At 39.5% G+C, this 27,519-nt stretch overlaps 1 protein-coding gene across 20 annotated transcripts in view; it reads right to left on the bottom strand.

Annotated features, from left to right (window-relative positions):
- FRYL (FRY like transcription coactivator) overlaps positions 1-27,519 on the bottom strand; it is a 280,599-nt gene that overhangs the window by 196,054 nt on the left and 57,026 nt on the right. For 16 of the 20 annotated variants that reach the window (XM_063808895.1, XM_063808899.1, XM_054683156.2 and 13 more), the window contains exon 2: positions 15,802-15,981. The exons of the other annotated variants lie outside the window; for them this stretch is intronic. The gene's annotated coding sequence lies outside the window, so the exon portion shown is untranslated. The remainder of the gene's footprint in view (positions 1-15,801; positions 15,982-27,519) is intronic. 20 annotated transcript variants of the gene reach the window in all.

Genomic DNA, 27,519 nt, shown 5'->3' with positions numbered 1-27,519 from the left:
TAAAACCCAGTATATATATACACAATATAATATGATATATTGGAAATAATCTGCAATATGCTTTGGTAGTCTCTAATGTAATTACAGGAAAAACAAGTGTTATATTCTAGTCATTTCCCACTAAAATTATTTCTTGACTTCATAATTTGTAAATCCCTGGCCGAAAAAAACTGCCCCATGCCTGGACATGATAGCTCACTCCTGTAATCTCAGCACTCTGGGGGGCCAACGCAGGGGGATCACTTGAGCTCAGGAATTTGAGACCAGCCTGGGCAACATAGTGAAACCTCATCTCTAGTAAAAGTAAAAAAAGTCAGCTGGGCATGGTGGCACTAGCCTGTAGTCCCAGGCTAAGGTGAGGGGATCACCTAAGCTTGGTAGGTAGAGGCTGCAGTGAGCAGTGACTGTGACCCTGCACTCTAGCCTGGGCAACAGAGTGAGACCCTGTTTCAAACAAACAAACAAAAAATTGGCCCACATCTCCTGCTTACTGAGCAAAGGAGAAAATGCATAAGAATCAGTGAACTACTGTTTAAACATACCCCTAAGAGAAGATAACCTCCAGAGTTTCTTCCTGTTCTAGAGCTCTGTGGTGCTGTTAAGAGTTGCTCTGAGACTGTGATCCTCTAAAGGGTACATACATCATTACATCTCCCACAGAAACTAGAAAAGTGGTGTTCGGAAAAATAGAGTACTAAATAAAGATGTACTAGCTTCAACTGATAATGTGCAAACTACGCATATATGTAAAGGTCTCCATCATTTAAAGGTAAGTTTTCCACATATGATTACAGGTAAAAATCAATGCTACTATGTATCATTTGAAAATTCATAAGCATTAAGATGTTAACATATATTTACTGTAAATATATATATATATATTTGTATGTGGGTATAATGTATGACAAAACACATAAAACAAATGCCACAGAACAAATACTATTCTTGTTACTTTGTCCATAAATATAATAAACTGCAAAATTATGATATAGGCATGAGCAAAGACTTCATGATTAAAATGCCAAAAGCAATTGCAACAAAAGCAAAAATTGACAAATGGGATCTAATCAAACTAAAGAGCTTCTCTACAGCAAAAGAAACTACCATCAGAGTGAACAGGCAACCTACAGAATGGCAAAACGTTTTTGCAAGCTACCCATCTGACAAAGGTCTAATATCCAGAATCTACAAGGAACTTAAACAAATTTACAAGAAAAAAACAACCCCATCAAAAAGTGGGCAAAGGATATAAACACACACTTCACAAAGGAAGACATTTATGCAGCCAACAAATATATGAAAAACAGCTCAACATCACTGATCATTAGAGAAATGCAAATCAAAACCACAATGAAATACCATCTCACGCCAGTTACAATGGCGATGATCAAAAAGTCAAGAAACAATAGATGCTGGTGAGGCTGTGGAGAAATAGGAATGCTTTTACACTGTCGGTGGGAGGGTAAATTAGTTCAACCATTGTGGAAGACAGGGTGGCGATTCCTCAAGGATCTAGAACCAGAAATACCATTTGACCCAGCAATCCCATTACTGGGTATATACCCTAAGGAATAAAAATCATTCTACCATAAAGACACATGCACACATATGTTTACTGCAGCACTATTTACAATAGCAAAGACATGGAACCAACCCAAATGCCCATCAATGATAGACTGGATAAAGAAAACGTAGTACATATACACCATGGAATACTGTGCAGCCATAAAAAAGAATGAGTTCACGTCCTTTGTGGGGACATGGATGAAGCCAGAAGCCATCATCCTCAACAAACTAACACAAGAACAGAAAACCAAATACCGCATGTTCTCACTCATAAGTGGGAGTTGAACAATGAGAACACGTGGACACTGGAAGGGGAACATCACACACTGGGGCCAGTCAGCAGGTGGGGGGCAAGGAGAGGGAGAACACCAGGACAAATAGCTAATGCATGTGGGGCTTAAAACCTAAATGATGGGGGGATAGGTGCAGGACACCATTATGGCACACGTATACCTATACAACAAACCTACACGTTCTGCACTTGTATCCCGGAACTTAAAGTATAATAAAAAAATATATATACATAGTCAATCAGATTAAATTACTAACTTTTAGTTTCAATGGTATTATTTTTCTCCTGCCTGCTTAATGATACTATTATTAAGCAAGAAAATAAGAAAAAAAAACATAAGCCCAGTATAAAAGAAAAATAACGATAAGAGGACTATCTATCTATCTATCTATCTATCTATCTATCTATCTATCTATCACTTTCACAAGTCAACCATGATCAACAGCACTCTTAAATCCATCAGGTTTTGGCTCAAATAATCTCTGCTTTTGTCTTAAAATGAATAATTTTTCTCCAAAAAAAAGTCAATTACAAGGTTTTTTCCTATATGCATCAAATTTCAATAAACTATTATGGTGTAACTGAAGAAGAAGAATAAAGGAAGCTACATCGAAGACTTGGAATTTTAAACCACAATAAAACCTTGTACAGTAAGGATAATAAGGTCAATTCCTATATTTTTATATACTATAAAATACCATATGATACAGTAAAAGACATTTCTTATAACAGCCTGAAAATTATGACTCTTACTTTCTTTCCATTTTTACCTAAATTTTACCTAAAATTTCCATTCTTTTGAGGTTTTGACTTATTTGGAAAAAATCTAGAATTTTACCAAAATTAATATAATTTCAGATTTGTAAACAAGGGAAATGTTTACAAACTTTTTTTACTTCAAAAAATAATGTATTTTTACAGGTGCCAATTTTAAATCTCCAGCTCTAGTTTACATTTCTCACCTTTCTTGGATTTCTCAATGTTGATTATAAACTAACTAAAATGAAGCATACTTCTATTTTTATTTTTTGGGATGGAGTCTCACTCTGTCCCCCAGGCTGCGGTGTCTCAGCTTACTGCAACCTCTGCCTCCTGGGGTCAAGCAATTCTCCTGCCTCAGTCTCCTGAGTAGCTGGGATTACAGGTGCACGCCACCACGCCCGACTAATTTTGTATTTTTAGTAGAGATGGGGTTTCACTATGTTGGTCACGCTGGTCTTAAACTCCTGACCTCAGGTGATCCACCCGCCTGGGCCTCGCATGAGCCACCATGTCTGGCCCTAAAATGAAGCATACTTTTAAAAAGCTTCATAGAGAAGTACTTAAAGAAAAAAATGAAATAGAGAATTTGCATTGGCAAAGAAGAAATAAGAATGGTAATGATGAGGATAGTACAGAATGGGAATAGCATCTCTGGAGACTTTTCATTAAAGACCTGTTAGTGATCAAGTTGAAGGATACAATTGAACCAATTGATGTTGAGGCATTTCCACAGGCACAGGGAGACCTGCATTTAACATTTACTGGCGATCAACCTAAGCTCCAGGAATCTATACTCAGTGGCACTTACACACACAGCTGCTACCATCAAGGAGTTTACAGACAAGCTGGAAGGGAGACATGGGCAGTAGCATGTTTCAAGTGCTTTGAGAGAAGTTACCTAAATATGTTCAAGCTGCAACCAGGTACAAAGGAGACAGTCATCAACCTGAGTGGAGAAGGGAACAGGAAAGACTTCACTGAAGAAGTGGTGCTCACAGCTCCTGTTACCAGAAGACTTACTATAGCCACAATCTGTAACTACGCGAATGGGTTCTTGCCTCTCTTTGAGAAGCTAGCTAACTGATGACTTTTAAAAAGCTACATAAGTAACATATTCAGGTGTTAATAAACAAGATGTTTTTCCTGTAAGCCTCCCTGCCACAATTTCTCAATGTGACGTGATGGGCTCCAAAGCTGGATGCTATCACACACCCTCTGAGTTACACAACAGCTCCTGGCTCTGTCCCAAAAGTGCTTATCTTGGTATTGCCTCCTCCCCATGTTTGTGAAAGAAAATATTGTGCTGGGTGAGATTTACACTGATTGACAGTTCCTCTCGCTCTAGAAATGTATAAAGCATAATAAGCAGTTTATTCAGATCAACATCCTCTGTAGAGAAAATAACACATTTCCAAGTTAGTAACAAAACAACATTCCAAATTAGTTTGGTCACTATGGATGACCATATAGAACATGCCACCACAAAGCTTAATCCTTCACATTCCAGTACACATCCTGTAACTCTGAAAAAACATGCATATAAGAGTCAGTAGGCACCACCCCCACCCCAACCCCCACAAATAGGCTTTATTCTCCACAGTGGTTAAGTCAGTCTAAACAAGTAACAAATATAGGAGGGTAGAATTCAGAATTGGTTCACTGCACTCTAACAAATGGTGCCCTAGAAATCCAAGTTAATTAAATACCCATAATAACAGCAGCAACGACTAATTACCGAGAGCCTACTATGTGTGACCATCTAAGATGCTTCACATATGTTACTTCATTTTAACCCAAACCAGCCCATAATTTCAGTAAATGTTCAATTTTACAGATGTGGAAACTGACAAAGCTAATAAATGAACTGAAAAGTACTGTACCTCTGGATTATATTTTAAAGTATAAGCTGTTATATGGAGTTGAGATAAAATTCTCAAATTAAAATGCAATTATTTTCAATGGCTGTTTGGAAAATAAAATGCAATTATGATTTCAATATGTTCTTATATTGATTCTGAACCTCAGAACAGAAAAAGCTAGAGAACTCTCAAAAAGGATAACTAAACATAATTAACACATAATTTGCTTTAAATATTTCATGAAAAGATAAGAATTTGCCTTATCAAAAGTAAAAAATAGTGGGGGATGGGAAAGAAATCATACTGTGACCAACAAATCACAGAGATGCTTATTTGAAGACTAAATTCAATCCTCATCTGTTAATATCTTACTATTTAAAGTTCAATGAACAACTTCATAAAGGAAAGAGATTGTCCTTTGTTTCAGCCAAGATTTTTAAATCTTTAATCTAAAATACATGCTTCTCAAAGATGGATGCTAACAATTTAAACAAGGTGCTAATTCAATCAGTTGCACAATTCTGGCTCAGCAGTTTCTCTATTACAGGGAAAATGTGACAAAGTAAACAAGCCCTATCTGTGGTTTAAAATGAAAATTCCCTCCACTCCACATAAATCACCCTTCTTCTTCTGGGTCCCTACATGCCTCTTTTCCTTTTTCCTCCTCTATTTTGAGAGAATATTTGGCCCCTGGATCAGTTTACTGGTGTTCAGGGTCATCTGAATTGTATCTTTTGAATATTGTCTACAGATCCAGTTCCCAATCTAGATTTGCTACTACTCTTAAGAATTTTAACATACATTTAAATCATATTAAGCTAGATATTAATGTTAACTAGAATATTTATTAGAGTAAAGCAAAAAGACAAAAAAAATTTAAGTGCTCCAAAAACCTAACACCAGGTATAGTATAATAAAGGAACAGAGTCCGACTGCCTATCGAGCGCACTGCACTAGGCAGTGAGAGACACGAATAATGAATAAGACACCACCTACCACCTTAAGGAATTTGTGGTGTGGTGTGACTCATCCAGCTAGCTCTATACGTCTCAGAAGGAGATTGTGGTAGAAAGTTCTAATACGGTACAAATGCAGTTATTACAGAAAAACAAAAGATTTTTTTTTTAATATATGAGGCTTCTGAATTAATGCCATGATTATATTTGAAGCTGTAATACTCACGTAGAACTTAAAATGAGAGGGGAAATAAGACACCGGGAAGGCAAAGTGAGACATTGGGTCATTTCTCCCACCTCATCAGGTTTTTTTCACCATCACTACTAGTTACATAAATCCTATGTGAAATGCAGTATTTTACTTATGACAATTTTACATTTTAAGCCTTTCATAAACCTGTCAAACCATGAGCTACAATGAATATTTTTGCCTTTATAGATTCTCAGTTTTAAAAATAGTAACTTTCAGCTAGACACAGTGGTCACGCCTGTAATCCCAGTACTTGGGGAGGCTGAGGTGGGAGGATCACTTGAGCCCAGGAGTTCAAGACTATGAGGCTGGGCAACATAGTAAGACCCCATCTCTAAAAAAAAAATCAAAATCCTAGCCAGGCATGGTGGTGTGTGTTTGTAGTCCCAGCTACTTGGGAGGCTGAGGTGGGAGGATCGCTTGAGCCCAGGAGGTCAAGGCTGCAGTGAGCTATGATTGCACCACTGCACTTCAGCCTGGGTGACAAAGCAAGACCCTGTCTCAAAAAAATTAAATTAAAAAAAAAAAACTTTCATCACTCCAAACTAAATGCATTATAATTGAAGCTTACTGTACCAAATAATTTCACTCTTACCTGTAAGTACTTGCCCTAGTTACTATTTCAAAGTAATTTTTTAAAAAAACTTAAAATCACATTGCAGAAACTAGACTCAAGGTGCTTATTTAATCTTAGGTGAGCTCATTTAAAAATTCCATTAAGATACTTCTACCTTAAAATAATACAACCAAAATAGTTTTCATTAGTTAATATTATTGAAACACCAAAACTGTTAAATGTGACTTTAGAAAACTGACTTTTAAATGGGTTTAAAAGTTTAGTTTCTACTATATTTCAGATAACAAAAATTCAGTATAGGACCAAAATTATTATAATCGCCCAACTCTTTTATTGCATCAATATGTATTAGGAGACAAAAACAACTATTTAATTCAAGAGGTGATCCAAAGAAACTAAAAGTTAGATTAATATCTGTAAAGTCATATCCACAAGAAATCTGTAAAAACCCCATTTCCTATGTAATTTCAGAGAAATGATTTCATATGAGAAGGCAACACAATGTATGCAGTATAGTTACACAATACTAAGCCACAGTTACCCACACAAAATCATTTAACCTCATTTATAGGAAGAAAAGGAGAGGAAAAAGAAGGGAGGGAAGGAAAAATTGAATAAGAGAGAGACAGAAGGAAACCTGTAAGGATTTTTAAAAAGAGAGTATATGAAATCATTTTGCAAGTTGTAGGCAGTAAATAATAATATTAGTACCTTTCCCTTTACAAAAGAAACATGCTGGCTGGCGCTGATCTATTAACAAAATCAAGTATGAGAATCAAGTAAACTAATCCTTGTCAATAGACAGACTATTACATTTACTCTAGAAAGATACACGCTAAGAAGTCAGCTAAGTGGACAATGAGTCCAAAGGTATCTCAGATAAAAGCAGAGGTGCATTCAAATACCTACACATTCATTATTTTATTGACCATTTTCTGCTACCTGGCGATCAAATATTTAATGCCCTAAATATGCCATTACCCCTAGTAAGTCATAAGAACTCTAATATCGCCATACTGTCTTATAAACATATTTCTGTCAACCCAATATACAGAATATAAGCATTATTTGATGTGCACTGAACCATAAAAGCTGCTTCAAACAGCAAGTAACATTCTTCTGTTTCTAAATGAGGTTACTCCCGAAAGTTCTATTCAAAATTTTATAAAATTATACTTGAGACTTCCTTCTTTTATAAGAAATTTGAATGACTGATCCACCACATGGAATGCTCCCTAATCTCATACAATTCAACATATATCTACTGGGTTCCTATCAGTTTTAAAAATAAAAAATAGGCCAGGTATGGTGGCTCATGCCTGTAATCCCAGCACTTTGGGAGGCTGAGGCGGGCGGATCACCTGAGGTCAGGAGTTCGAGACCAGCCTGGCCAACATGGTGAAACCCTGTCTCTACTAAAAATACAAAAACTAGCCAAGCATGGTGGTGCATGTCTGTAATCCCAGCTACTCAGGAGGCTGAGGCAAGAGAATCGCTTGAACCCTAGAGGCGGAGGTTGCAGTGAGTCGAGAATGTGCCACTACACTCCAGCCTGGGTGACAGGGTGAGACTCTGTCTCAAAAAAAAAAAAAAAAATGCTGAGCGCAGTGGCTCACGCTTGTAATCCCAGCACTTTGGGAGGCCGAGGCAGGCGGATTACGAGGTCGGGAGATCGAGACCACAGTGAAACCCCGTCTCTACTAAAAATACAAAAAATTAGCCGGGCATGGTGGTGGGCTCCTGCAGTCCCAGCTACTCGTAGAGGCTGAAGCAGAATGGCATGAATCCGGGAGGCGGAGCTTACAGTGAGAGGAGATCGCGCCACTGCACTCCAGCCTGGGCGACAGAGCAAGACTCCGTCTCAAAAAAAAAAAAAAAAAGAAAGAAAAGAAAAAATATATAATTTCTTTGTACTCCAAATAAATACATGAATATTTCTCAACATAAACTATGATAAATCTTAGAATTGACACAGCAAAAGAAAACTGAGTATATATTGAGTTAAAAAAATTAATCTTGGGATCTAAGAAGGATCAGAGAATAGTGGGGGTTGGTGGAGAAGAGAGGTACAGATGTCATGATGGAAGATCGGAGACGAGCTAAGAAAAGAGGCAGAAAAGTACCCATCTTGGCTGCCCAAAGAAACTTGTCTCAGGAGAGCAGATCTTGAAACCTAAAGAAAATGATAAAAGCTTCAATACCAGATGGGATCTCATTCTTCCACAATCATAGAACCACCGTAAGTTTTTGAGAAAGGAAGTGATATGAACAGACTGTTGACTCTAAAAGTTGTCTTCTGAAGCAGACTAGATGGGGAACAGGGACTAAGACAGTATGGGACCAATTTTTTAAAATCTATCCCAGTAGTCAAGAGAGGGAATGAACAAAATCCTGAATTAGAACTGAAAGAATTTTATAACTGAATAAATAGGCACCATCACCTTTCACAATTACTACAACAGTCTGCTAACCAGCTCCTGACTGACTTCTACATGACCCCCTCCAATGGATTACCCCTGCCATAGCCAGAGTGATCTCTTTACAAGGCAATCAGATGATATCTCAGGCCCCTCAATCCCTTCTCCCTGCATGCCAGCTAAACTGGTCTTTTCATTTCCTAGAAGTCCAACTTCGTTTCTGCCTCAGGATCCTTTTACACACTGTTTCCTATGTCTGGAAACTGCCACACTGACTTTTTTCCACCAAGCTAATCCTAAATATCCTTCAAATCTTAGCTTAAGTGTCATTTTCTCAAAGAGGCAACTCACAACCTCTCCAATGTAATAATGTGTCCCCACTTTTACATTCTCTCTTGGAATTCTTAACCACATATTTAGACATAGTTTGTGTATTTGTGGAACACCTACTCCCCTCTTAGACCATTCCCTGAGAGCTAGGATTATACTATTTGCCACTAGTGCCTAGCCTGTACTTGAAACCCGACAGGTACCCAACAAATACTTGTTGAATAAATAATGAATAAATAATAAATAAAGTCAAAAAGGTCACTTCAATTTCTCATCTGGGAAAATGGCAATACCATTACCTGATAAAGGGAACACAGGTTTGTGGATAAAGTCACATTCTATCTAAAGCATGTTGAACTTGAAAAAATAATGAAATAGGTCTGACGTGTACAAGTGGAGACACTAAATGTCGAACAATCACTTATCCAAAAGAATAAATGTAACGTTAATGAAAAAGAATGAGGAAAAAATGAAGCCAGTTGAAAGCAGAACAGAGAATACCTCTGTTTAACAGGAAAAAGAAAACAAAGACAAGAGATTGATATTTCTAATGTGTAAAGAGCTTATAAAATAAAAAACACCAACAAACAGAAAAGGGGGCTAAAGAAATGGACAGTTGGAAAAAGAAAAAGAAATGCAAATGCCTCTTAGCCATATAAAAAGATATTCAATATCACTCACAAAGAAGGGGAAATTAACACTACAATGAGATTCCATCTGACAAAACCCTCAAAATTTGACAACATATTCTGCTGACAAGGTTATGTATGAAAAAAAAGGCACTCTCATACATTACTGATGGGAACACAAAGAGGTATAATTTCTTATGAGGATAAATCTAGCAATACCCAAGCTTTTAAAAAACAACAACAACAACAACACAAGGCTGGGCATGGTGGCTCACGTCTGTAATCCCAGCACATTGGGAGGCCGAGGCAGGGAGATCCCTGAGGCTAGGAGTTCCAGACCAGACTGGCCAACACGGCAAAACCCTGTCTCTACTAAAAAATACAAAAAACAGGCTGGGTGCAGTGGCTCGCACCTTTAATCCCAGCACTTTGGGAGGCTGAGGCAGGCGGATCACCTGAGATCAGGAGTTCCAGACCAGCCTGGCCAACAAGGCAAAACCCCGTCTCTACTAAAAGTACAAAAATTAGCTGGGCATGGTGGCAGGCACCTGTAATCCCAGCTACTCAGGAGGCTGAGGCAGGAGAATCGCTTGAACCCAGGAGACGGAGGTTGCAGTAAGCCAAGATTGAGCCACTGCACTCCAGCCTGGGCAACAAGAGCGAGACTCCGTCTCAAAAAAAAAAAAAAAAAATTAGCCAGGCATGGTAGCGCACACCTGTCATCCCAGCTACTTGGGTGGCTGAGGCACAAGAATTGCTTGAACCCAGGAGGTGGAAGTTGCAGTGAGCCGAGATCATGCCACTGCACTCCAGCCTGGGTGACAGTGAGACTGTCTTAAAACAAACAAACAAACACTGCATTCTCATTTACCCTTTGGCCCTGCAATTCCACTTCTAAGAACCTGCCCCAAACACAGTGGCAAGATATAAAAAGATTTATATATCCGCAAGGTTATGCATTTATATTATACCATTTATATTAGCAAAAGATTATAAACAATCCAAGTCCCCATCAATTGGGAACTGGTTAAATAAACTACGGCACATTCACCCAATGGGTTATTATATAGCTATAAAAAGAAATCAGTAATACACCACTAAGGAGTGATCCCCAGAATATAACAAGTAAAAAAAAAAACAAAAAACAAAGTATATGGTATCCTATCATTTATATAAGGAGAAATATGAATATATAGCTTGCTTATATTTTTCTTAAAAAAAAAAAACAAAGTTTCTAGAATATGAGTACTTATACGGAGAAGAAAACAGAATTTGACTTTGGAACCATAAAACTATTATACATGATTATAAAACAAAGTTACATTTTAGAACAGTTATTAAATATGAAAGATAATGAACTTAATTGTATATCCAGTTGGTGGCATAACTATACAGAGAACAATTATTAAGACTAACTTAAACAGTATAGTATTTCTGAGAGCAGCCCCTATGATCATACTTCCTGGTATTCACACCCTTAAGTATTCACTATTCACCTCCTTTTTTTTTTTTGACACAGAGTGTCACTCTGTCGCCCAGGCTGGAAAGCAGTGGTGTGACCTCAGCTTACTGCAACCTCTACCTCCTGGGTTCAAGCGATTCTCCTGCCTCAGCCTCCTGAGTAGCTGGAACTACAGGCACACGCCACCACTCCTGGCTAATTTTTGTATTTTTAGTAGAGACAGGGTTTCACCATGTTGGACAGGCTGGTCTCAAACTCCTGACCTCAGGTGACCTGCCTCAATCTCCCAAACTGCTGGAATTATAGGCATGAGCCACTGCGCCTGGCCTCACCTCCCTTTTAGTGTAGACTGAATTTAAAGACTTGATTCTAGGAATAGAATTCAGCTGAATACCTTGTTCCTAGCATCATTATTCACAACAGCCAAAACGTGGAAAGAACTCAAATATCAGTTGATGGATGGGTAAAATGTGGTATGTAAATACAATGGAATATTATTCAGCCTTAAAAAAGAATGAAATTCTAACACGTACTGTAACATGAATAACCTTGAAGACATTATCCTGGGTGAAAAAAGCCAGTCACAAAAGGATAAATACTGTAACTGCATGATTCCACTTATGAGGTACCTAGAGGGGTCAAACTCTTGGGAAAGTAGAATGGTGGTTGTCAGGGGCTGGGCAAAGAAGACGATGGGGAGTTATTTAATGGTTATAGAGTTTCATTTTGTAAAGATGAGAAAGTTCTGGAGATGCATGATAGTGATAATTGCACAACAATGTGAATGTATGTAATGCCACTGAATTGTACACTTAAAATAGTTAAAATGTTAAGTTTACATTATGCACACTTTAGCACAATAATTTTTTTAAAAGGATGCAGCAAGTGTGATGGGCTCCCACTCTAAGAATAAGTTACAGAAAGAGCTTGGTTTCCATCTTGGATGCCCTCTCTCCCTTGCTCTGAACTAACAACCAGCTGCCCATGTTGTTAGCTGCCCTACTATGGAAGGGTCAAGGAATTGGCCTCTGGCCAACAGCCAGAAAGAACCTGAGACCTGTTAATAATCACATGAGTGAGCTTGAAAGCACCCCCAGAAGGCTGTTCCTTTGTGCCTCTTTTACTTGAGTTGTGGGATGATTGCAGCCCCAGAAGATACTTGGATTGCTGCTTTATGAGAGACTCTGAGCCAAAAGCACCCAGCTAAGCTGCACCCCAAAGAAACTGACTCACAGCAACCATGAGACAATAATGTCACTGTGTTAAGCCACTAAGTTTCAGGGTAGTTTGTTACACAGTAATAGATAATAATATATATAGTAATTTGACTAAACATTGCTAAGAGAATGTGCTAAGTCCAAAACAATATTGCAAATTCTTTTTCATTTTTTAATTATTTTTATTTGCATCATGTTTTTTTATAATATGAATGTGCAGAAGTGCAAATTCTATTTCTGAGTGTATACCCAAGGGAAAAAAGTACACAGATCTGCCCAAAGATATGTACAAGAGTGTTCATAGCAATTTTATCATTACTTTTTTAAAAGGTCTTAAGGATACATCCTGAAATACTTATAAATAAGATACATGATGTCTAGAATTTGCTTTAAAATAACACAGGAGTGAGAGACAAGTTGGTGGGGAATAGCTAAACAATTTGGGCATGACTTGATAATTACTGAATCTGAGTCTGAATACAAAGCAATTGGTTACACCAGTCTGTTTACTTCTGCATATGTTTCTCATTTTCCATAATAAAAATTTTAAATAAATAAGACAAAACGTTTATTTTACAGACACTAGAAAAAAAAAATCCTGAAATAAAAAGAAGATCCTCTTTCCAAGACCTTAGAAAAGAAACTGTTCCAGGTACTAATGAGGTCTAAGGCAAGAAGTGATTGAAGTCAGAAGTAAGAGAACTTTGAGGCTCCAGTTCTGGTGAACTAATGCTGACTTTAGCTACCTGCCAAAGAATCACACCCTTCTCCCAAATTTGTTTCAAAAAGTATCTGTATTTCTTTTTCTTTTTTTTTTTGAGATGGAGTCTTGCTCTGTCTCCCAGGCTGGAGTGCAGTGGTGCAATCTTGGCTCACTGCAACCTCCGCCTCCTGGGTTCAATTGATTCTCTTGCCTCAGCCTCCCCAGTAGCTCGGACTATAGGCATGTGCCACCACGCCCAGCTAATTTTTTGCATTTTTAGTAGAGAGGGGGTTTCACTGTGTTAGCCAGGATGATCTCGATCTTCTGACCTCGTGATCAGCCCGCCTCGGCCTCCCAAAGTGCTGGGATTACAGGTGTGAGCCACCACACCTGGCCTGTATTTCTTTTTAAGAGACAGGGTGGTAGGCACCTGTAATCCCAGCTACTCAGGAGGCTGAGGCAGGAGAATCGCTTGAACCCAGGAGGCGGAGGTTGCAGTAAGCCGAGATTGAGCCACTGCACTCCAGCCTGGACAACAAGAGCGAGACTCTGTCTCAAAAAAAAAAAAAAAAAAATTAGCCAGGCATGGTAGCGCACACCTGTCATCCCAGCTACTTGGGTGGCTGAGGCACAAGAATTGCTTGAACCCAGGAGGTGGAAGTTGCAGTGAGCCGAGATCATGCCACTGCACTCCAGCCTGGGTGACAGTGAGACTGTCTTAAACAAACAAACAAACACTGCGTACTCATTTTCCCTTTGGCCCTGCAATTTCACTTCTAAGAACCTGTCCCAAACACAGTGGCAAGATATAAAAAGATTTATATATCCGCAAGGTTATGCATTTATATTATACCATTTATATTAGCAAAAGATTATAAACAATCCGTTCACCCTGGCTGGAATGCAGTGGCGCAATCATAGCTCACTGCAACCTCAACCTCTTGGGCTCAAGCAATCCTCCCACCTTACCCTCCCAAGTATCTGGGACTAAAGGTGTGCAACTATCACACTTGGTTGATTTTTAAATTTTCTGTAGAGATGGGGTCTTGCTGTGTTGCCCAGGCTGGTCTCAAACTCTTGGCCTCAGGTCATCCTCCCACCTGGGCCTCCCAAAGCACTGGGAATACAGGCATGAGCCATCACACTTAGCTTCAAAAGGTATCGTGTGTTTTTTTTTGTTTTTTGTTTTTTGTTTTTTGTTTTGAGATGGATTCTCACTCTGTCTCCCAGGCTGGATGCGGTGGCGCGATCTCGGCTCACTGTAAGCTCCGCCTCCTGGGTTCACGCCATTCTCCTGCCTCAGCCTCCCGAGTAGCTGGAACTACAGTGCCCGCCACCATGCCTGGCTAATTTTTTGTATTTTTAGTAGAGACTGGGTTTCACCGTGTTAGCCAGGATGGTTTCGATCTCCTGACCTCGTGATCTGCCCGCCTCGGCTTCCCAAAGTGCTGGGATTACAGGCATGAGCCACCGCACCCAGCCCTAGGTATCTGTGTTTTTATAAAGGGTCCCAGAATTAGAATCACTGATCTAAGATGTAGTGACCCTGGAAAATTGCTAACGTGAAAATAATGGATGCTAGACACGTTAAGGAAGCATAATGAGAGCCACTAATATGATATTGGAGTGGACAGAAAGAGACGGTCTGAGTGAAATGAAGGAAAGTCCTCAAGGTCAGTAGGAGAGAAGGATAAGAATGTGGAAAGAAAGAGAATAAAAGAAAGACACCAACTTCAAAACAGAAAGATTAACTGAAAAATGTTCAGACAGTGGAGATCTTATTCTTGCCCCACAATTCAACAAAAATAGATCTAAAGTATCTCTATCAGATACGTTAGGGAAGAAAACATAGCCTCAAAAAAAACCAAAAATCTATCAATTTGTTCATTATAGTTCATAAAGTGTTGGGATTATGAAACCACCAAAAATCCTTAAAAATCATTTAGTCTAATTCACCCATTTCAGACGAGAAAACTGCGTCTACCAAGGCTAATTAACTGGCATTCTAGAAAACTATGCAATTAATGATTAGAACTAGAGCTAAAATGTACCCCAATTTTCACTCTATCTGCCTTTCATCTTTATCTAATACCACATTTTCCATTTGGTAACTTACTTCTCTATTATGCTAAATGTCATTATATATTTTCATTCTTAAACAGTAGGCATTGGTCGACTGGCTCAAAATGAGCCTATTTTAATCATTTTCTTTTAAAGGTCTCCCATTTCTGCTCAATTTTACTCTCCCCTCACTACCCCTATGTTTTCTGAGTAAATCTCAGAGTTGCCTAGAAAACTTGTTGGCTAACTGACATCTATGCTTCCAAAAAAAAGTCAGAATATGAAAAGGCACACATAGTGCTATGCTATAAAAAGAAAAGCTGGCATTGCACACCTCTCTTATCATTTCCATGAATGTATACATAATTTACAATTGCCAGGAAGTAGGAGGATATTCTTCAACAAATGGGCTGAAAATCCCTAAATAGGTAAGACAGTAACAAGATAAACTACCTCAGCCTTACAATAAGGGACTATAGAGTACAAATAAGGCACATAAAGTGCACAGGCATAGTTGTTCACATGTGTTTATATTCTTTATAAACATGCATGTTCTGTGCACAGAATGTAATATGTAAAAAATGTTTTGAGGTCTCGAAAAATCTGATGTTTTTGCCACTTTTAGATTTGATTTAGAAAAATCAGCAAAAAGTGCAGGTATTAACTCATATATAAAAAAGGAAAGAAGGCCTAGAAAAGAGGAAATATACATGTCCTTACCACTTAGAAATGGTTGTTGAGGCACAGAGTTTGTAGAAAAGACACCAAGTTTGGAAAGGATCCATCTAGAAGCTTTTTTGATCTGGAGCTTGTACTTTACAGGCACTCGAGTGGGCACACTGGTACAAAGCAGTAGTGAGTGAGTCACCGTGTGTGAAGCAGAATATGGAATGTTCTAGGCTGGAAGATTAAAAAATAGGAAATATGGTTATTACTAACAGCCATGCTTACAACATGTTAACATTTTAGCAGCTTCCGTATAAAAGTCTAATCAAAAGTCTGCAATCAAAAGTCTGCAAGTTCCTCAAAGGTTAAACATCATCCAGTAATTCCACACCCAGGTATATACTCCAGAGAAATGAAAACATACCCACACAAAAATATGTATACAAATGTTCATAGCAGCATTATTTGTAATGGTCAAAAGGCAGAAACAACCTAAATGTCATCAATTGATGAACAGATAAATAAAATGTGGTATACCCACAATGGAAAATTACCTTGCCATGAAAAGGAATAAAGTACTGATACATGCTACAACATGGATGAATCTTAAAAAAAAATTATGCTGGGGGGAGGAGCCAAGATGGCCGAATAGGAACAGCTCCAGTCTACAGCTCCCAGCGTGAGCGACGCAGAAGACGGGTGATTTCTGCATTTCCATCTGAGGTACCGGGTTCATCTCACTAGGAGTGCCAGACACTGGGCACAGGTCAGTGGGTGCAGCGCACCGTGTGCGAGCCGAAGCAGGGTGAGGCATTGCCTCACTCGGGAAGCGCAAGGGGTCAGGGAGTTCCCTTTCCTAATCAAAGAAAGGGGTGACAGATGGCACCTGGAAAATCAGGTCACTCCCACCCAAATACTGCGCTTTTCCAACGGGCTTAAAAAACGGCGCACCAGGAGATTATATCCCGCATCTGGCTCGGAGGGTCCTACGACCACGGAGTCTCACTGATTGCTAGCACAGCAGTCTGAGATCAAACTGCAAGGTGGCAGCGAGGCTGGGGGAGGGGCGCCCACCATTGCCCAGGCTTGCTTAGGTAAACAAAGCAGCCGGGAAGCTCGAACTGGGTGGAGTCCACCACAGCTCAAGGAGGCCTGCCTGCCTCTGTAGGCTCCACCTCTGGGGGCAGGGCACAGATAAACAAAAAGACAGCAGTAACCTCTGCAAACTTAAATGTCCCTGACAGCTTTGAAGAGAGCAGTGGTTCTCCCAGCACGCAGCTGGAGATCTGAGAACGGGCAGACTGCCTCCTCAAGTGGGTCCCTGACCCCTGACCCCCGAGCAGCCTAACTGGGAGGCACTACCTCACATGGCCGGGTACTCCTCTGAGACAAAACTTCCAGAGGAACGACCAGACAGCAGCATTCCCGGTTCACGAAAAACCGCTGTTCTGCAAACACCGCTGCTAATACCCAGGCAAACAGGGTCTGGCGCGGACCTCTAGCAAACTCCAACAGACCTGCAGCTGAGGGTCCTGTCTGTTAGAAGGAAAACTAACAAACAGAAAGGACAGCCACACCAAAAACCCATCTGTACATCACCATCATCAAAGACCAAGAGTAGATAAAACCACAAAGATGGGGAAAAAACAGAGCAGAAAAACTGGAAACTCTAAAAAGCAGAGCACCTCTCCTCCTCCAAAGGAACGCAGTTCCTCACCGGCAATGGAACAAAGCTGGACGGAGAATGACTTTGACGAGCTGAGAGAAGAAGGCTTCAGACGATCAGACTACTCCGAGATACAGGAGGAAATTCAAACCAAAGGCAAACAAGTTAAAAACTTTGAAAAAAATTTAGACGAATGTATAACTAGAATAACCAATACAGAGAAGTGCTTAAAGGAGCTGATGGAGCTGAAAGCCAAGGCTCGAGAACTACATGAAGAATGCAGAAGCCTCAAGAGCCGATGCGATCAACTGGAAGAAAGGGTATCAGCGATGGAAGATGAAATGAAAGAAATGAAGCGAGAAGGGAAGTTTAGAGAAAAAAGAATAAAAAGAAATGAACAAAGCCTCCAAGAAATATGGGACTGTGTGAAAAGACCAAATCTACGTCTGATTGGTGTACCTGAAAGTGATGGGGAGAATGGAACCAAGTTGGAAAACACTCTGCAGGATATTATCCAGGAGAACTTCCCCAATATAGCAAGGCAGGCCAACATTCAGATTCAGGAAATGCAGAGAACACCACAAAGATACTCCTTGAGAAGAGCAACTCCAAGACACATAATTGTCAGATTCACCAAAGTGGAAATGAAGGAAAAAATGTTAAGGGCAGCCAGAGAGAAAGGTCGGGTTACCCACAAAGGGAAGCCCATCAGACTAACAGCGGATCTCTCAGCAGAAACTCTACAAGCCAGAAGAGAGTGGGGGCCAATATTCAACATTCTTAAAGAAAAGAATTTTCAATCCAGAATTTCATATCCAGCCAAACTAAGCTTCATAAGTGAAGGAGAAATAAAATCCTTTACAGAACAGCAAATGCTGAGAGATTCTGTCACCACCAGGCCTGCCCTAAAAGAGCTCCTGAAGGAAGCACTAAACATGGAAAGGAACAACCGGTACCAGCCGCTGCAAAATCATGCCAAAATGTAAAGACCATCGAGACTAGGAAGAAACTGCATCAACTAACGAGCAAAATAACCAGCTAACATCATAATGACAGGATCAAATTCACACATAACGCTATTAACTTTATTTGTTAATAAAGTTAATTTAAATGTAATAAAGTCCATTTAAATGTAAATGGCCTAAATGATCCAATTAAAAGACACTGACTGGCAAATTGGATAAAGAGTCAAGACCCATCAGTGTGCTGTATTCAGGAAACCCATCTCACGTGCAGAGACACATATAGGCTCAAAATAAAAGGATGGAGGAAGATCTACCAAGCAAATGGAAAACAAACAAAGGCAGGGGTTGCAATCCTAGTCTCTGATAAAACAGACTTTAAACCAACAAAGATCAAAAGAGACAAAGAAGGCCATTACATAATGGTAAAGGGATCAATTCAACAAGAAGAGCTAACTATCCTAAATAGATATGCACCCAATACAGGAGCACGCAGATTCATAAAGCAAGTCCTGAGTGACCTACAAAGAGACTTAGACTCCCACACATAAATAATGGGAGACTTTAACACCCCACTGTCAACATTAAACAGATCAACGAGATAGAAAGTTAACAAGGATACCCAGGAATTGAATTCAGCTCTGCACCAAGCAGACCTAATAGACATCTACAGAACTCTCCACCCCAAATCAACAGAATATACATTTTTTTCAGCACCACACCACACCTATTCCAAAATTAACCACATAGTTGGAAGTAAAGCTCTTCTCAGCAAATGGAAAAGAACAGAAATTATAACAAACTATCTCTCAGACCACAGTGCAATCAAACTAGAACTCAGGATTAAGAAACTCACTCAAAACTGCTCAACTACATGGAAACTGAACAACCTGATCCTGAATGACTGCTGGGTACATAACGAAATGAAGGCAGAAATAAAGATGTTCTTTGAAACCAATGAGAACAAAGACACAACATACCAGAATCTCTGGGACACATTCAAAGCAGTGTGTAGAGGGAAATTTACAGCACTAAATGCCCACAAGAGAAAGCAGGAAAGATTCAAAATTGACACCCTAACATCACAATTAAAAGAACTAGAAAAGCAAGAGCAAACACATTCAAAAGCTAGCAGAAGGCAAGAAATAACTAAAATCAGAGCAGAACTGAAGGAAATAGAGACACAAAAAACCCTTCAAAAAATTAATGAATCCAGGAGCTGGTTTTTTGAAAGGATCAACAAAATTGATAGACCGCTAGCAAGACTAATAAAGAAAAAAAGAGAGAAGAATCAAACAGACACAATAAAAAATGATAAAGGGGATATCACCACTGATCCCACAGAAATACAAACTACCATCAGAGAATACTACAAACTCCTCTACGCAAATAAACTAGAAAATCTAGAAGAAATGGATAAATTCCTCGACACATACACTCTCCCAAGACTAAACCAGGAAGAAGTTGAATCTCTGAATAGACCAATAACAGGAGCTGAAATTGTGGCAATAAACAATAGCTTACCAACCAAAAAGAGTCCAGGACCAGATGGATTCACAGCCGAATTCTACCAGAGGTACAAGGAGGAACTGGTACCATTCCTTCTGAAACTATTCCAATCAATAGAAAAAGAGGGAATCCTCCCTAACTCATTTTATGAGGCCAGCATCATCCTGATACGAAAGCCGGGCAGAGACACAACCAAAAAAGAGAATTTTAGACCAATATCCTTGATGAACATTGATGCAAAAATCCTCAATAAAATACTGGCAAACGGAATCCAGCAGCACATCAAAAAGCTTATCCACCATGATCAAGTGGGCTTCATCCCTGGGATGCAAGGATGGTTCAATATATGCAAATCAATAAATGTAATCCAGCATATAAACAGAACCAAAGACAAAAACCACATGATTATCTCAATAGATGCAGAACAGGCCTTTGACAAAATTCAATAACCCTTCATGCTAAAAACTCTCAATAAATTGGGTATTGATGGGACGTATCTCAAAATAATAAGAGCTATCTATGACAAACCCACAGCCAATATCATACTGAATGGGCAAAAACTGGAAGCATTCCCTTTGAAAACTGGCACAAGACAGGGATGCCCTCTCTCACCACTCCTATTCAACATAGTGTTGGAAGTTCTGGCCAGGGCAATTAGGCAGGAGAAGGAAATAAAGGGTATTCAATTAGGAAAAGAGGAAGTCAAATTGTCCCTGTCTGCAGACAACACGACTGTATATCTAGAAAACCCCATTGTCTCAGCCCAAAATCTCCTTAAGCTGATAAGCAACTTCAGCAAAGTCTCAGGATACAAAATCAACGTACAAAAATCACAAGCATTCTTATACACCAATAACAGACAGAGAGCCAAATCATGAGTGAACTCCCATTCACAATTGCTTCAAAGAGAATAAAATACCTAGGAATCCAACTTACAAGGGACGTGAAGGACCTCTTCAAGGAGAACTACAAACCACTGCTCAATGAAATAAAAGGGGATACAAACAAATGGATGAACATTCCATGCTCATGGGTAGGAAGAATCAATATCGTGAAAATGGCCATACTGCCCAAGGTAATTTATACATTCAATGCCATCCCCATCAAGCTACCAATGACTTTCTTCACAGAATTGGAGAAAAACTACTTTAAAGTTCATATGGAACCAAAAAAGAGCCCGCATCGCCAAGTCAATCCTAAGCTGAAAGAACAAAGCTGAAGGCATCACACTACCTGACTTCAAACTATACTACAAGGCTACAGTAACCAAAACAGCATGGTACTGGTACCAAAACAGAGATATAGACCAATGGAACAGAACAGAGCCCTCAGAAATAATGCCGCATATCTACAACTATCTGATCTTTGACAAACCTGAGAAAAACAAGCAATGGGGAAAGGATTCCCTATTTAATAAATGGTGCTGGGAAAACTGGCTAGCCATATGTAAAAAGCTGAATCTGGATCCCTTCCTTACACCTTATACAAAAATCAATTCAAGATGGATTAAAGACTTAAACGTTAGACCTAAAACCATAAAAACCCTAGAAGAAAACCTAGGCATTACCATTCAGGACATAGGCATGGGCAAGGACTTCATGTCTAAAACACCAAAAGCAATGGCAACAAAAGCCAAAATTGACAAATGGGATCTAATTAAACTAAAGAGCTTCTGCACAGCAAAAGCAACTACCATCAGAGTGAACAGGCAACCCACAAAATGGGAGAAAATTTTTGCAAACTACTCATCTGACAAAGGGCTAATATCCAGAATCTACAATGAACTCCAACAAATTTACAAGAAAAAAACAAACAACCCCGTCAAAAAGTGGGCGAAGGACATGAACAGACACTTCTCAAAAGAGGACATTTATGCGGCCAAAAAACACATGAAAAAATGCTCACCATCACTGGCCATCAGAGAAATGCAAATCAAAACCACAATGAGATATCATCTCACACCAGTTAGAATGGCAATCATTAAAAAGTCAGGAAACAACAGGTGCTGGAGAGGATGTGGAGAAATAGGAACACTTTTACACTGTTGGTGGGACTGTAAACTTGTTCAACCATTGTGGAAGTCAGTGTGGCGATTCCTCAGGGGTCTAGAACTAGAAATACCATTTGACCTGGCCATACCATTACTGGGTATATACCCAAAGGACTATAAATCAAGCTGCTATAAAGACACATGCACACGTTATGTTTATTGTGGCACTATTCACAACAGCAAAGACTTGGAACCAACCCAAATGTCCACAACAATGATAGACTGGATTAAGAAAATGTGGCACATATACACCATGGAATACTATGCAGCCATAAAAAAGAATGAGTTCATGTCCTTTGTAGGGACATGGATGAAATTGGAAATCATCATTCTCAGTAAACTATTGCAAGAACAAAAAACCAAACACCGCATATTCTCACTCTTAGGTGGGAACTGAACAACGAGAACACATGGACACAGGAAGGGGAACATCACACTCTGGGGACTGTTGTGGGGTGGGGGGAGGGGGGAGGGATAGCATTGGGAGATACACCTAATGCTAGATGACGAGTTAGTGGGTGCAGCACACCAGCATGGCACATGTATACATATGTAACTAATCTGCACATTGTGCACATGTACCCTAAAACTTAAAGTATAATAATAAAAAAAAACAAAAAAAATTATGCTAACTGAAAGAAGCCACTCACAAAAGGCCACGTAGTATATGATTCCATTTATATGAAATGTCCATAATAGACAAATCTAACAAAGAGAAACCACGTAAGTGGTTGCCTAGGGCCAGGAGACAAAAGATAGGTGGTGACTATTAATGGGTACAGGGTTTCTTTCAGAGGGTGATGAAAATGTTCTAAAAATCTATTATAGTAATGGTTTTGCAATTCTGTGAATATAAAAAAGGCTCTAATTGTACACTTTATTTATTTGAAAAGGGGTTTGACTCTGTCACCTAGGCTGGAGTGCAATGACGCAATTATAGCTCACTGCAGCCTCAAACTCCTGTGTTCAAGCAATACTCCTGCCTCAGCCTCCAGAGTACCTAGAAGTGCAGGAGCATGCCACCATGTCCGACTAATTTTTTAAATTTTTTGTAGAGATGGGGTCTTGCTGTGTTGCCCCGACCAGTCTCTATTTCCTGGCCTCAAGTGTTCCTCCTCCCTCACCTTCCAAAGTACTGGGATTTCAGGCATGAGCTATCACGCACGGCCTTAAGTTGTACATTTTCAATTGGTGACTTGCACGGCATGTGAATTATATCTCAATAAAGCTGCTACTTTTTAAAAACTACAGTCTATAACTTCCTAACTACTAACCAATATCTGACATATTATTCTACATCACCTTATAACTCCATATAATGAGAAAAGCATTGAATTCAGGGATAAAACCAGATTACTGGCAATCCTAAAACCATAGACAAGCAACAAGTTCTGAGCTTCAACTTCCTTGTAGGGGAAAGGGGAGTCCTCTCTGGTACACCATCTTATTTTTCTCCCAGTAACAGAGTTGCATCCTAGAGTAAATTGTGTTTATTCTAAAATCAGTTTATGTCTGTTGTATTTAGTATAATTACATAGTTTAGTTGCATATTACATCAAAAATGAGTGCAAAAACAAAATGCTTTGTCTCTAAACATTAAATCATGTAATTTAATTAAGGCAAGCCAGTTTAAAAACATTTTAAAGAAAATGTCTTGGCTATACATCAAAAGACTGGTGAAATATAAGCATTCATACACGTATAAAATATTTAAGGTATGTATCTTTCTTTCTCATTTTAAACAAATATTCTATTTAGCCAACCCAACTGCAGGTATATTATATAGCCAATATTGTTTAAGAGAACTTCTACTCTATACGTTAGTTGTATAAAAGATGAACATAAGTGCACTACTATTATTCCATGTCACACTCTAAAGTGTGAAAATTGACCCTATTAAATTTGAATTCTCTCTTACAGAGGTTGAGACTTGTCTACTCTTCAAGTCCCCAGGCCCACTACAGTCCCATACTCTCTACAGACACCTTCATCTGCTTAAACTGAAAAAGGTTGCCCAATGTCAACCCTTCAAATTCAAGACTGCTAAAGTCCCTCCTTCTTGTGCTCATAGGCTCTATGTGTGAAGCATTTTTTTTCACATATCTCTCAGAATCCTCCCTTTTCAAAGCTAGTCCTACATCTGACCTACATATTCAGGTGACCATTATGCTCCCCCAACAGACAAAAAAAGTATTACTTACACTTATGCTCCATAGACTCCTCCCTTCCACTTCATTTCCAGTTACATTTGTGCTTCTCCCTTCTCACCTCTCAACTTACTCCTGAACTATCAGCCATTTGCACTCTGACCCCAACTACTTTCTAATGACTGCAAAAGAATTCCAAGTGGTCACTCTGATCTTTGGCCTCCCCTCTCTCACTACTCCAATGCATCTCAGATATTGCTTCCTAGCGCATAACTCTGATCACAAAACCCCCAGGCTTGGTAATTCAATGGTGTCTCCCAGTGCCTACAGAAAACAGTTCAGGAATTCATTAACCTCATCAAGATTCTAATGGAAGAGACTAAACTGCCAGCCCATCTCCCGAATGTTATCCAGACTTCAGTCAGGCTGAACTCTTTACTCTGTTCAAATATATCCCATGCCTTCCTACACACAGATCTAACGCATGCTTTATTCCATGTGGAATGCCCTCCCTTCGTTTCTATGTATTGAAATTCCTCTAAAATCATTTTTAAAGTAGAAAGTCACTTACCACTCAGAGCCTCACGCTTCTCAACTATAAAATGAGAATAACACCTTCAAGGCTGCTATATAAAGATGACAAACCATTATTAGTATCAAGTATTGTTAAGCATAAACTTAGAATAATTGCTGGTAGATAATACTCAACAAATGTTATTACTCTTGTTCACTAAAGACAATTAAGTGCCCAATAAATATATTATAAATTGACAAAACAAAACAATAGAAATATCTTTTCCAGCCACACTGTGCTCTTTGCTCACCAATCAACTGTTTAAGGTTTGACACCTCTGGGAGTTAAGATGATAAAAATTCCTAAAAACGTTTTCATTTTGTGGGACTCTCACATAGATTCATGATGCAAGAACAACCACCCTCTATTTCATGATTTTGTCAGGAACAACTTGATTCACTGATATCTACCAAAATGGGAAGAGTGGAGCAAGGTAATAATTTTATCACTGACTTTTTTAAAAATTGCACTAAAGGCCGGGTGTGGTGGCTCATGCCTGTAATCCCAGCACTTTGGGAGGCTGAGGTGAGTGGATCACGAGGTCCGGAGATCGAGACCATCCTGGCCAACATGGTGAAACCCTATCCCTACTAAAAATACAAAAATTAGCTGGGTGTGGTGGTGTGCACCTGTAATCCCAGCTACTTGGGAGGCTGAGGCAGGAGAATGGCTTGAACCTAGGAGGCGGAGATTGGAGTGAGCCAAGATTGTGCCACTGCACTCCAGCCTGGTGACAAAGAGAGACTCCATCTCAAAAAAAAAAAAAAAAAAAAAAATCAGTAAAATACATATAATTTACCATCTTAACCATTTTAAAATGTACATTAAGGCTGGGCATGGCGGCTCACGCCTGTAATCCCAGGACTTTGCGAGGCTGAGGTGGGGAGATCATGAGGTCAGGAGTTCAAGACTAGCCTGGCCAACATGACAAAACCCGGTCTCTACTAAAAATACAAAAAATTAATCAGGCATGGTGGCATGCACCTGTAATCCCAGCTACTCAGAAGGCTGAGGCAGGAGAACTGCTTGAACCCGGGAGGTGGAGGTTGCAGTGAGCTGAGATCACGCCACTTCACTCCAGGCCTGGGCAACAGAGCAAGACTCCATCTCAAAAAATAAAATAAATAAATAAATAAAATTAAAATTTAAAAAAGGTGTACATTAAATACATTCACACTGTTGGGCAACCATCACCACCATCCACCTCCAGAACTCTTTTCATCTTACAAAACTGAAACTCTATACCCATTACAGTCAACCCCATTCTCTCTGTCACAACCTGACAGTCACCATTCTACTTTATGTCTCTATGGGCCTGACTACTCTAGGTACCTTATGTAAGTAAAATCATACAATATTTGTTCTTTTGTAACTGGTTTATTTCACTAAGCGTGATGTCCTCAAGATTCATCTATGTTGTTATTTACTGTTTCCATAAGAACTCCAAAACCACACAGGGACACAGTTTAAACATACTCTAGCTAAGGTAGATTCTATGGCACTACGCCACAGATTTGGAACACTCAAATTACAGAAAGAAAGGGAAAGGAAAAATAGCAGTACTTGATAATTAGGTATGTTGCCAGTTACTCTGCTAGGTGCATTTCACACAGAACTTATTAAGTCCAAACAGCTCTAAGGAGGTAGATGATTATCATTCCCAATTGACAAATGAGAAAAAGGTTCAGAAGAACACACAATAATAGCAAGTAGGCCTCCCATGTCACTATCCTATTTCCATTTTGTTTTCATTATAGAACTCATCACTATCTAACATATGCTTGGTTTTATATACTTATTTAATTCCTTATTACCTTTCTCCCTAACTAGAACGTAAACACCTATGGCCATTGTATCCTCTAACCAGCCCAGAATCAGAGAGGTAGAGAGTGGAGGGGCAGGAATGGGGAAGTACAAAACAAGTAATGTTATAAGGAAAATGTGCCACATGTGCACACTATATGTAGATTTTTTTTTTTTTTTTTAATGGTTGAGATTGGCTGGGCATGGTGGCTCACACCTGTAATCCCAGTACTTTGGGAGGCCAAGGCAGGATCACTTGAGCCCAAGAGTTTGAGACCAGCCTGGCAACATAGGGAGACCCCATCTCTATAAGAAGTAAAATAAATTAAAAAATAAAAGGTGGAAGTCATTACACTAGTGGAAGGGTCACATTTTTACAACAAAATTGTGTCTATGATATACACAGCTTAAAACTTGAACATCTTATCATCTCTAGCTGTTCTGAGATTCTTGCTTCCATACATACACTTGAGATGGAGTCTCACTCTGTCACCCAGGCTGGAGTGCTGTGGTGCGATCATGGCTCACTGCAACTTCTGCCTCCCTGGTTCAAGCAATTCTCCCCGTCTCAGCCTCCCGAGTAGCTGGAATTACAGGCACCCGCCACCACACCCGGCTAATTTATGTGTTTTAGTACAGATGAGGTTTCACCATGTTGGCCAGGCTGGTCTTGAACTCCTGACCTCAGGTGATCCACCTGCTTCGGCCTCCCAAAGTGCTGGGATTACAGGTGTGAGCCACTGCACCCAGCCCATATGTACGTTTCTTAGATGCTCAGAAATGGGGAGGCTTTTCTATGGCCAAAGATACATTTAGATGGGTTTTTGTTCTGGTTTTTGGAGTGGGAAGTTGGGTAAAGCGTAGAAGATAAAATTCCTTGGTCTCCAGTGAGCCCAAATTCTATTATTATATCCTTGTCTTCTACGAATTTTTGTTGTTTTTAATCAAACTTTACCCGAGGAATTGTTCTCTGCCTTCTGGCTAAGATCAAGGGTAGTGCCTGAGGACTTTACTACTAAGGGTGAATTAACAATGGGAAGCAGATACTAAGTTGCGACAGT

The sequence above is a fragment of the Pan troglodytes genome, chromosome 3, assembly GCF_028858775.2.
Source record: "Pan troglodytes isolate AG18354 chromosome 3, NHGRI_mPanTro3-v2.0_pri, whole genome shotgun sequence".
NCBI classification, from domain to species: domain Eukaryota; kingdom Metazoa; phylum Chordata; class Mammalia; order Primates; family Hominidae; genus Pan; species Pan troglodytes.
The sequence above is the reverse complement of the archived record's forward strand: the minus strand, read 5'-3'. Positions and strand labels throughout refer to the sequence as shown.